At 27.7% G+C, this 11,676-nt stretch overlaps 1 non-coding gene across 1 annotated transcript; it reads left to right on the top strand.

Moving 5' to 3' along the window:
- The first annotated feature begins 2,010 nt into the window (after positions 1-2,010).
- Positions 2,011-2,084, top strand: TRNAI-AAU (transfer RNA isoleucine (anticodon AAU)). The gene has a single exon. It is a non-coding gene; the product is annotated as a tRNA-Ile (tRNA).
- The last annotated feature ends 9,592 nt before the right edge of the window (positions 2,085-11,676 follow it).

Below are 11,676 nucleotides of genomic sequence, written 5' to 3' on the forward strand. Positions count from 1 at the left end.
TTAGCTTGTCAGTTATGATGAATGCTGGCTGACCAAATAAATAGAGAAGCTGTAAACTGAAGAGCGGGAGAAAAATTGTTCCAATTGTCACAAAACAAGTGTTTCAAAATAGGGAAAGCTGATACTGAGGAAAGTCAACAAAACTTATTAACCAAATTTTATTCTTATTTTCCTTTGACTGTTTTTACCATCTTCCATTGTCTGTGACAAAGCGTGGCATTGAATATTCTGTATCTGATTCATTTTCCTAGGATGATCTTAATATTTAGAATTTCAAATTATACATGATCGATTGATCAGCTTCTTATATGCATATGCCGATAGCCTGATACTTAGATTATTTTTTGACTTCCCATTTCCAGTGCCTTTTTAGAATGTGCATAGTGATGTCAATGCACACAGTTTATATAACGTGCAATGCAAATTCTGCATTTTATCTGATTCCAAGATACAATGGATATGCTTGACTTTACCTTTTTATATAATATAGCTTTGTAGTTATATCTTAAAAACCTAAATATTCAACTTGACATGTCAGAAACAAGTTTCTACTGATTATGACATTTGATAAACTTTTTGTAATGGGACACTTATCTTCCTATACCCTTTTTGTATAATACCAGAATTTGTCTCTCTAAACTGAAAGTGGCATAAACTATTTTGTAGGTTCGTGGCCCAACTTGTGCTAGGAGGCTTGTCAATTATCTTGAGGAGAACAAGGAAGATACTTGGGTAAAGAACATTAAGGTCTTGGAACGTGGCTTCAATGGGTGGGAAGCTTCTGGTAGACCCGTTTGCCGCTGCACTAATATTCCTTGCAAAGGGGAGTGAGAGCCTTAATCAAAGACATTTCTGGTTGGATGGAATTATGGAGGAATATAATCTTTCTTCTGATATGTGCAAACATTTGTAATTGCTTACAAAATGTCAAAAACAGTAGGATGACCACTATGATTGCATCTTATATCGTGGTAAAAGCCTATATATATTATATATCATAGGTAAACTGAATACCGTGTTTCTGTTTTTTGTCCTTCACTTAATAATGTAAGAAATCCTTCGATGGAGACTGCCAAGAATTACAAAGTTACTTTTTTTCTTTCTGAACTTCCCTAATGTATTACATAACATAATTTGATGAATGATTGAGGGATTCTGTGTTGACAAGATTCATGGGCTAGTCCTAGGGAAGACTAGCATTTTGGAGAGTTCCTAGTAACTCAATTAAAATTGTCTGTAACTAGTTTGCTAAACTAAAAATGGATGTGCCCAATAGCCATATCAGCGAATCTCAAGATTGTGGTGTCATGGTGCAACATTTTTAGCCTTTGACGTGCTATGAAATTTTGCTTGAGTTCCATTTGACAGCCAAAAAAATCCTCAAAACTGCATATAACCCTTAAGTACTTTAGTTACGATTGAGTTATTGTTCACTAGCCTCAAAATGACGCTTGCAAAAGGATTTCACTCGTTTCTTATGCTTTAAAATTGCATTGGAATGAATGCCACCAAAATCACAACGGGTTTACAAGCATGTGCTTTATCTTTGGTCATCAACATTCTCCATATATATGTTTGTCCTTTCTCTCATGCTATTTTGGAGGTACTTATGAAATGCTTGTGTTCCTCTGGATCTCTAATGCTAATACACATTGAAAATCCAAGCGACTTAAACAAGCTGTAAAAACAGATTTCAAGAGTCATTATTGTCATATATCATAGCCTATATCGGGTCTTTATTGTGAACGAAAGTATATTAAATTATTAATAGATGTTGCAGCGGCAGGAATAACAAGTTCAAGATGTATGTTTTTGGGATGTTCGAAAGCCGTAATATGATCCAAAGAGTCTAATATTTCAACTTAAATACCTGGAGTAAATTCTGTTTTCTAAAATTTTAATTCAAAGATATATATACTTCTTAATCGGGAGGTGAAACAGGAAAATGTGCAAGAGAAAAACTAAATGAAATTGATAAATAATTTAACGTGAATAACATTAATATAATTTGGCCTATTAGCTCAGTTGATTAGAGCGTCGTGCTAATAATGTGAAGGTTGTAGGTTTGAAACCTGCATAGGCCATTTTTATTTTTTTTTTTTTGCCATGCACTAATAATATAAAATTAAGTTTGATAATCTTTCTATATTTTTTTATAATCTTTTTTTTTTTCTAAATTGCATTGAAATTGAAATATATACAAGATTGTAAATCGAATTTAGAAAATATAATTTAAATTTCAAAATAATATATAAAATTGTAGAGTTGTTATGTTAAATAATAACCGTATCAATGCAAATAAAACACATTAGTTTTAACCAATCGCAAGACTTTCTTGCCGATGGATTTAGAATTTTAATTTTTAGAATACAATTTTAATTCGGATTAATACATATTACTGTAATATTAATATCCAGTGTATTAAAAAAAGATATACAAAATAAGTTTATAAAATATATCAAAATTTTAAAATTAAAATCAAATTATAGTTAAAGTTAATAATTTTTAAAAAGACAAATTATAAATAAAAGGTTAAAATTAAGAGAAAAAAACCCTCAATGTGAAGTTGCATATTGTTCCAGGCGTTGTGTGTTTTCGTTTTTTAACTTTTATTTATAATTTTTATTTTTATAAATTATTAATTAATTATAATTATAAATAAAATAAAGTCTGACTCCACTTTTCTGGATATGTTGTTATACATTTTTTATTTGTTTCTGCATCTCATGCACTTCATAAAACCAAAATTCATGAAATGTCAGTGAATACCTCGGTCATTATGCATACATAAATTCAAAACAACTTTAACAACCGACCTGGACTTGACGTTGGCGACCAAATACGTTTTGATCGCTATGTTATGTTGGTAGCAATCAAGTATTTTTCGGTCGCCGTCATACAAAATTGTTCTCAGGCTAACGACCGAGTTTATTTTTCTAGAAAAATTAAGAAGTTAAATTTTTATTTTATTATAAATCTTAATCAATATGTAATATTCTTAAATACTTTTATACTTGAAAATTATTGAAATTAATATATTAGTAATATTTTTAAATTAACAAATCAATATTTTCATTATTTTATAAATCATAATAATTATATATTATTTTTAATTATACTTTGATGATTTATAATAAAATTAAAAGAATAATATTTACATTATTTGATTAAGATAAATAAATCATGGTTATCATTAATATTTTAATTTGTATTTTATACAAAATAATTTTTTTATTTTATAAAATTATTTAAAAATTATAATAAATATATACCCTTTATATTATGAAAATATGTCATAATCAAATTTTGTGAAATTATGAATTTTAAAATACTAGAAAGTTGATCAACGTTTTCTTAAAAAATAAAAACTTTAAAAGGTTTGAAGAATGACTAGAACCATAGTATTTGAAGGACGAAACACACTCATTTACACTACTCCCAACTACTCATTTGAATATTTAGTACAAAATATAGTATTAATATAAGTTTTTACACTACACCAAACTACTCATTTGAATGTTTAGTACAAAATATAGTATTAATATCAGTTTTAGGCGAAAATAGTTCAAAATTCAAAGTTTATTTTTAAAAATTTATTATATTTTTAGTCTTATATATTATCATTTAAAATATAATATAAAATAAAGCTTATATAAGTATACACATTCTATTTTATGTGAAAAATAAAATTTAATCTTATATATTATATTTTAAAGATAATATATAAGAGTAAAAAAATATAATAAATTAAAAAATAAAGTTTGAATTTTGAACTATTTTGACATAAAACTTATATTAATACTATATTTTGCATTCAATATTCAAATGGTCACATGGTTGTAATGATTAAAGAATGTGTCATTCACTCCAAGGATCATGGTTCTAATCCTTTCAAGCATTTTTTAAACTTCTTATTCTTTAAGAAAATATTGGTCAAGTTTCTAGTGTAGTCAATGTTTAAAATTTATTTTGAAATATAGGGGGACTCAGACTCAGATAGTGAATGAAAAAAATAGGGAGACTGATTTGGTTGTCAGTCTCTAATCCTATCCGGGTCAGAAAAGGAAAAAAAAGGAGAAGAGAGAGTGTAAAAATAAAAAAGAATAATAATAATAATAATAATAAATAAAGAAAATACATTTGTAGCTTATTGGACTCTTAAAAGAGTCCATTAGGTCATGAGAAAGCACAAGATAAAAGAAAAAAGAGTAAAGGATCAACACACAAGTTTGAAGGGTTTGCAACCATTGTCTACCTTTTACTCGTTCCCTCTCCTCTCCCACACAAAAAACTCAAAGCCTCTTAATTCCAACATTTCTCCATATTTTCCACCCACACACACAAAAAAAAAGCTCATTCCTACTTTGTCTCCAACCTCCGGTCTCTCCTTGCAAACACACCTTTCTATGCTGCAACATTTAGTTTCTTGTGAGTTCAGCGGTAATGATTGAATGAAACCTAATCAATGCCTAATATATGACTTTAAGCCAAAAAAAATACAATAATCAAAGCTTAACAATTAATTAAAAATTACTAGTGCATGTTCGCATTTGATGCACAACTTAACCACTTATTTTTCCTTTTTTGAGATATCACTCTCACTTGATTATGTAAAAGAGTCAAGCTTAATCATGATGCCAGCGTAAGTAAATTTATTTTTTTAGCACTACCATTGTTAATAGATAATATGAATAGTATATATTAAAAAATAATTTTAAAGATTTTTTTTTTCAAATTACTGCCATTATAATTCATTTATTTAAATTAGGTGTTTAATTGTTTCTATTATATAAATTATGTATTCTTTTACAATGTTGTTTGTGTTCGTGATTACACTTTTTCTTATCATACAAAGGAAATATACTTTAAAAAAGAAAGAATATTAAATTTAATTTTATTTGATAATCTGATTTTTATTTATTTTATTTTATAAGTAATAATTTTTTTATTGATTGTGTCTAAAAATAATGTGTTAAGTGTGTGTCTATTAAGAGTTTATTCATGAATATAAGGTGTAATGTTTATTTGATGGCATGTACATTAGTACATGCCTACAAACACATGTTAATGGTTTAATGCTTGAAACTGCCATGAAATATAAATTGTACAAATCCGGAGGAGTAGATGTCAAGCATGACTAATCAGGGGTAGCCACTCTGCAATAGAATTTGAGAACATGGTGTGATCGAATTCAAATCCCATTTGGATGGTTCGCACACGTAATTTTTATTATTCTTGTTATTGGTAATATTATTGTTATAAAAACATAATCCGTTGGATCTGAGGTAGTTTGTAAGTTATTAACAGAAAGGTTGCAGTCCAAAGTTTTTCTGGTTTGAAAATGAAAGGCTATTCCTGTATAAAGTCATTATAAATATCTCATCTTATGCTCATTTGATTTGATCGGCTAAATAAGTTGTGTAGGAAAATAAAAGGTAAAAAATTGTATTAGACGCTTAATTTTTTGGGGCCAAAAATAAAATAAAAAATTTGTTAAGGATCAAATTTTCTTAAAAAAAAGAATGAAGATGAATTATTTATTTACTTATTTATCAAGAATTAAAAACACATTTAAATCTAATTTTATTATAATATTTTGAAGAAAAATAATCTATCTTCCTCACTCCTAAATATTGGAGAGTATGCATTAACTCTTAGAAAGTGAGGTCCGTTGGGCCTTCGTATTCATTTCTTGAAGCCCTAAAATAGGTGGATACAAGTTCAACGCTCCCACTTTCAGCTGCTACTAGACTAATGTAGGATCAAATGATAAGGTTACCTTGCAGTTACGATACTCACCCACAAATACTATGGGTGATTGAGTGCGATAAGTCGATAACTAATCAATTAAGATCGATTAAATTATGTTTGATTGCTTTACTTAGCTGCCAAGCCAAGGAATACTAAGATTCTAGAAACATTAAGTTACCAGCTGCCCAAATAATCAGATGTCATATATTTGATTGTTTATTTAGTGTCATGCATCTTTTCTACATCAATTCAATACTACAATTATTTATTCTGTATTATACATCCTTTTTTTATACATATACACCAGTTCGGGATTTCCTTAATGCATGCTTAATTATTTACTTAGAATTATGCATTATCTCCACCGGCTTCAATATTTATATATTGACTATTGTCATTGAAAGAAAAAAAACTTATATATATATATATATATATATATATATATATATATATATATATATATATATATATATGTTAACTATATAAATTAAATTCTTATTTCTTTCATTTTTTAAAAATGAAAAAATAACATATGTATTGACAGTAAAAATGTCTTCTGTATTATAATCATCTAATCACACTTCATTATGTTTTTTTTATGTGAAGAAAAAAATAGAAAAGCAAAAGAAATTATTACTCCTTCACAAAAGAAACACCAGTGGCATCTGCAAGCAAAGCCTGAGAGACCAAAGAATCCAAGAAGAAAGGTGCTCCACTCCAAACTTAGCCAAACAATCAACACATTGATTTTCTTCTCCCAAGGTGTGGGAGATTAGCACTCTCCAATCCCTTCTAAGGAGGTCTTGAATAGACTATTGTGTTTTATGTATAATAAGTTTATTATTTTTATAATAATTATCTTATCGATAATATATAATTATCATGAGCAAGGACGGATGTAAGGAGGGGCAGCCATGGGCTTTAGCCCCCCACCTGCATGACTTCAATAAATTTGGCTGAATTGCCTTGTAGTTGTAGCAAGCTAGCTAGGTAACAATTAGTAAATAAGATGAGTAAACTAAAACACACCGGAGGAATTTCACAGATTTACGAATATAATAGAAAATCTAAATTTATGTTCACAGATTATTTTGAGTATCAATTTATCATTCATTTAATATTTACACGTCAACATTAATCGCTTTAATATACTATTATTTTATTATAAGCATATTTGTATGTACGATATGTTGTTATAAGATTTGATGACTTTTAATTATTATTTTTTTTAGATTGTGAGATTACTATTGTGAATCTTGTTCGATAGTTATTTTAGCTGTAAACTAAAGAATCTTTCAAAAGTTAAAAAAAGTAGTATGAGTTATAATATGTGGAACCTTTAACAATAATCTTTCAGAGCTAATTCTTGTGTGTTAGTGACAAAATGGGGGATATATAAAATGCAACCCATGATAATGGTTGGTGTATTTTTATTTTATGGAGTTTTAGAAATGTTAGGCACCTGTTTAATTTTATTTACTATATCAATGTACTGGAAAAATAATGAACAAAATTGACAAGTAGATAAAAATCATAAATATTCATACACATTATTCAATAATGTAGTAAATCTATAATATATAGTTATTACATTAACAAAATTTTAAGAAAAAATTATTACATATGTAAATCAATAACAACTTTTTTGAAAGTTATTATTATTAGGAACCTGCATTTTTTTAAAAAAATTTCTTGTAAAAGAAACTACTTTTTTTAAAGTTATTATTCGTCAAATAATTATTTATTAAAAGTTAGTAAATATTTAAATAATAGAAAAAAAATTAGCTCCCCTCTTATAGGTTTCTAGATTCGTCCCGGATCATGAGTCATAAAGGATGGTTTTATAGATAATGTAAAAACTTTTATATTGACAATATATACTTATTAAACTCAGTTTTTAAAATTAAAAAATACTTAGTAAAATTTAAAAAATATCCTTTCTTATTTTAATTTTTTAAGATTTGACCCTCAACCTTTTGATTTTGTCCAGATATATTTTCCACTTTCTAAATAGGTTTCGAAAATCGTCAAAGGATGTCTCGTCGTGATATGTTCGTCCCACAGTTTCAATATCAGAATCTCGAAATGTCATAATAGGGCACGAGAAGCATAAAATATAAGGAAAAATGCATTACAAAAATGATATTCTTGCTTTTTCCTATAAAGTGAGTCAACCTAAACAATTTGTCTGAAATTGCTTGTAAGAAGAAGCAACCGTAAAGAGCACGTTACATGGTGATACCTAGGCGACAAAAGGAAATGAGGGATTTTTTTTAAGGAAAAAGAACCACTAGAAGTCATTAGTCTCCCCCCAAATATGGTAGAAGATTAGGAAATTTCAGGGCCATCAGCGTATGGATATGCAAATACCTCGATAGGATTATTTCAAAGATATATAAGATAAGACAAGGTATTTAATTTTGATTTTCTATACATGTAAAGTTCATAAAGCATGATAACTATATAATTCTGCACATTTAAGTTAAAAAAATTATTTTTAGACATTATTTAATAATTTATAAAGATCAGAAATCACCTTCTATTGTTTTTTGTGTGGCCGTCACCTTTAATTGTTTACAAATAGAAATAACTAGTATTTTACAAATTGATATAAATTTAGTTTATTTTCTTAAATATGAAGAGATAACATCTCCATGTTTTTATCTCACGTATAATTCTTATCTTTTTAAATATTTTTGGTCTATATCATATCTATTATTCATTATCTTTGAGTTGGATATAAGATCACGCGTCATAGACGATAAAATATTTTCTTCAAATATTTAATATAATTACATATTTAAAATTCGAATTCAAAATGTTTAACTTAAAATAAAATAGTCTCACACTATTACTCAGCAGCATGCTTGTTAGTTCTTTTTAAAAACTTTGCACATATGATACGGGTCTCGAATGTATATCTAACACGGAAATATGAAGCTAAAGAAATTGTTCATATTTCATAGGTTGACAAAAAGAATTTGGTTCACATAATTGAAACGTGAATAGATCGACCATACTTGCTTTACTTTATTTGGTCGATGGGTAGGATGTTGCTCTTTTCCTTTGGGGAAGAGCAGCACTACTGCACCTTAAATGGATGCGAGATAGAAATAGTCAGTTACAGGGGTCTCCTATCTTCTTCTTCCTCGTTCTTCCAATTAACTTTCAACTCATAAATTGAATTTGAAATCAACTGATCAGAGCAAGGTAAAAACTATACTTAACACCAACGGTATGACAAAAGTTTTTTATATATGTATATAATGGTCACACACATATGACCCCATACTTATTACCCAACCCCAGTGGTTAAAATATAACACAAATTTTGTGTCAAATCACACACAAACGTAAATGGAAAAAACTATTAGTCTCTTTACAACTTAGTAAATCAAGATTTTAATTTTTATCAAGAGAGATATTTATATTTGACGGCTGATTACATTTTTAAAATCTAGATACTTGTAGGGAGAAAAAAATGGAGAAAACTTGTTTCATTTTTCACTTTACATGAATAGTCATTTGAGAGAACTTGTTTGTCAATTTCAAATTACACTAAAGTCTATATATTATTTTAAAAATGTTTGTAACACATTTTTTAATACACTCTTTATTATTAACTGAAATTTGTTAAAAATTATAAAATGTGAGTCTCATTTTTATTTTTTTTAGGAGTCTCTTTTTGGTTTGTGTAATTTTCCAACAAATTTTGATGAATAAACAGCGTATGCATTCACATTTTTTATCTTATTTTTTGTTTATCATATAGCTCATTTTGTTCATATTTTTTTCTCTCTTTCTTCCTTATTTTCACATATTAATATAGTATAATAAATCAATAATACGATCAATATAGACAAAGTTCGTTTGGAATTAAAATTAATAATTCCAAGTGGACCGAAGTGGGAGTATGAAGACGACAAAGCATGTTGTTTCTTACATGTTTCCTCCCAAACGGGAAGTGGGTGCATACTTTGTGTTTGTGCACTTATCCACAATAGACACGACACTGATCACACAGTGGAATCTACTCTTATTTTTTTTGGGTGCATAATGGAATCTACTCTTAATAATTACTTAATTGTATACTTTTTTCCACTTCAATAATACTATCATATTTTATTGTTCACGTCTCGACACTGGTTGCTTCTATCATCCATGTGGAAAATAGGGATTCCAGATTCCAAAAGCTGGATTCTGAGTACATGATAAATTTATATTAAAAGTTGACGTTGACTGAATGGTCATAAAATAATTTGATAGCATAAAATTGTCTCGATAAAAGATTAATTTTAACCAATTTTTATTGCTCAGCACTATCCCATCTTTTTGTTTTTGTTTTTATTTATATTTATATTTTATTCGGAAGAATTTATATTTGAAGGTAACCAACTAATCATATTCAATAGGAGTATATGTTTAGATATTAAATGCTAGTATTTTTCCCAGGTAAGATCTAGGTCCTTGCGTTTCCAACTTCTTTTCATAATATATAAAATCACTTCTTTCAATGTACATTCTTCATGAAAACAAGTAGGTATAAATTAATAACTTTTTACACAAATATGTATCCACTTATAGTAAAATTGAACTCTAACCACCCCAACTCCATATTATATATAATTAATTAATCTTATACCAATGGCGCCTTCCTCATTATTTTCTTGCATGATCTTCTAAAGATTTTTCTCCTGTCGTTTCAATTCAATCGGATTTGAAAATTATTTCATTTTCGAATCTTTAGAAGAAAAAAATGGGTTTGGGTCACGGTGGTTTGGTGTGGCGACTATGGAGTTTCTGAGTTTGTGACAAAGAAAATAGTCACGGTGCACGTCATCTCTATAATTGGAACACAACCAAACAATTCATCTTAAAGAGGAAGAGAATTAATTTTTTTACAGTTTTTAATCAACAATTATTGTTTTAAATTTAGAAATAACTACTGTTTGAACAGCCACAAATTATCTTTCGAAGTATTTAAGGTAATAACTTAACAGATAATGAAAATTTAAAATGATTTTTTTAAAATATCATGAAAAAACCAATTTTTTTTAATCAGGAATAAAAATTAAAAGTAAAATATATATAAAAAAATCACAAACATATTTTAACTTATTTTATTTTATATTTCAATGGACTTTGTTGCTCTTCTCCGATGGCAAGTATTATTCCACTCGTGAGTCGGATGAGCAAAAGTTATACATTTTTTAAAGGTTTTTTCTCCTTTTAACTAATTAAATTCTGAATTAATTGTCTCAGGTTACTTATTTGTTAACTAACTCGTCAACAGAAATTGAGTTGAGTTAATTCATTTTTATTTCAACCTACAGTAGATCAATTCGAATGATTGCTATATTTTTCTTAAAGGCAAATGAGTGCTATTTACTTATTTTAACAGCTCTAATAACCAAAGCAAACAGTAATCAAAATCAAACGTGTAAAAGCATTATAAATGCAACATTTTTCGTAAATCAAAACCAAGTATTTTACAAGTAATTTATATAATTTTTAACAAGTTCAGTGTTTAATTTTCATACGATTCTTTTTTTCAACGAACCCTTGAAATTGAATGAAAGAATAAAGTTGAAATTTTGGACTAAAAAGTGTGCAGGGACGTCATAGCGACGTTAAGGCATGACGTCATCTTCTTTTCCTTTTCTTTTATTAGGTGGGATGCTTTTAATTTATTAATCAGAGTGACATGTATAGACAACTTTTTTTTCTTTTTTCTTTTAATGTAGGATAGACAACTTTACATACCATACGAGCAATCAATGGGTATTATTTTTCTCCTGATAAAAAATATGTATTATTTGTATATCTTTTTTCTTATCAATTATCATATTCTTCTTCTTATTATTATCAAAAAAAGTTTTTTTTTAAGTACCAAATGTTCGCTCTTGTTCGAAGTTCCCACGTGAT

Source organism: Glycine max, chromosome 3 (assembly GCF_000004515.6).
Source record: "Glycine max cultivar Williams 82 chromosome 3, Glycine_max_v4.0, whole genome shotgun sequence".
Classification (NCBI taxonomy): domain Eukaryota; kingdom Viridiplantae; phylum Streptophyta; class Magnoliopsida; order Fabales; family Fabaceae; genus Glycine; species Glycine max.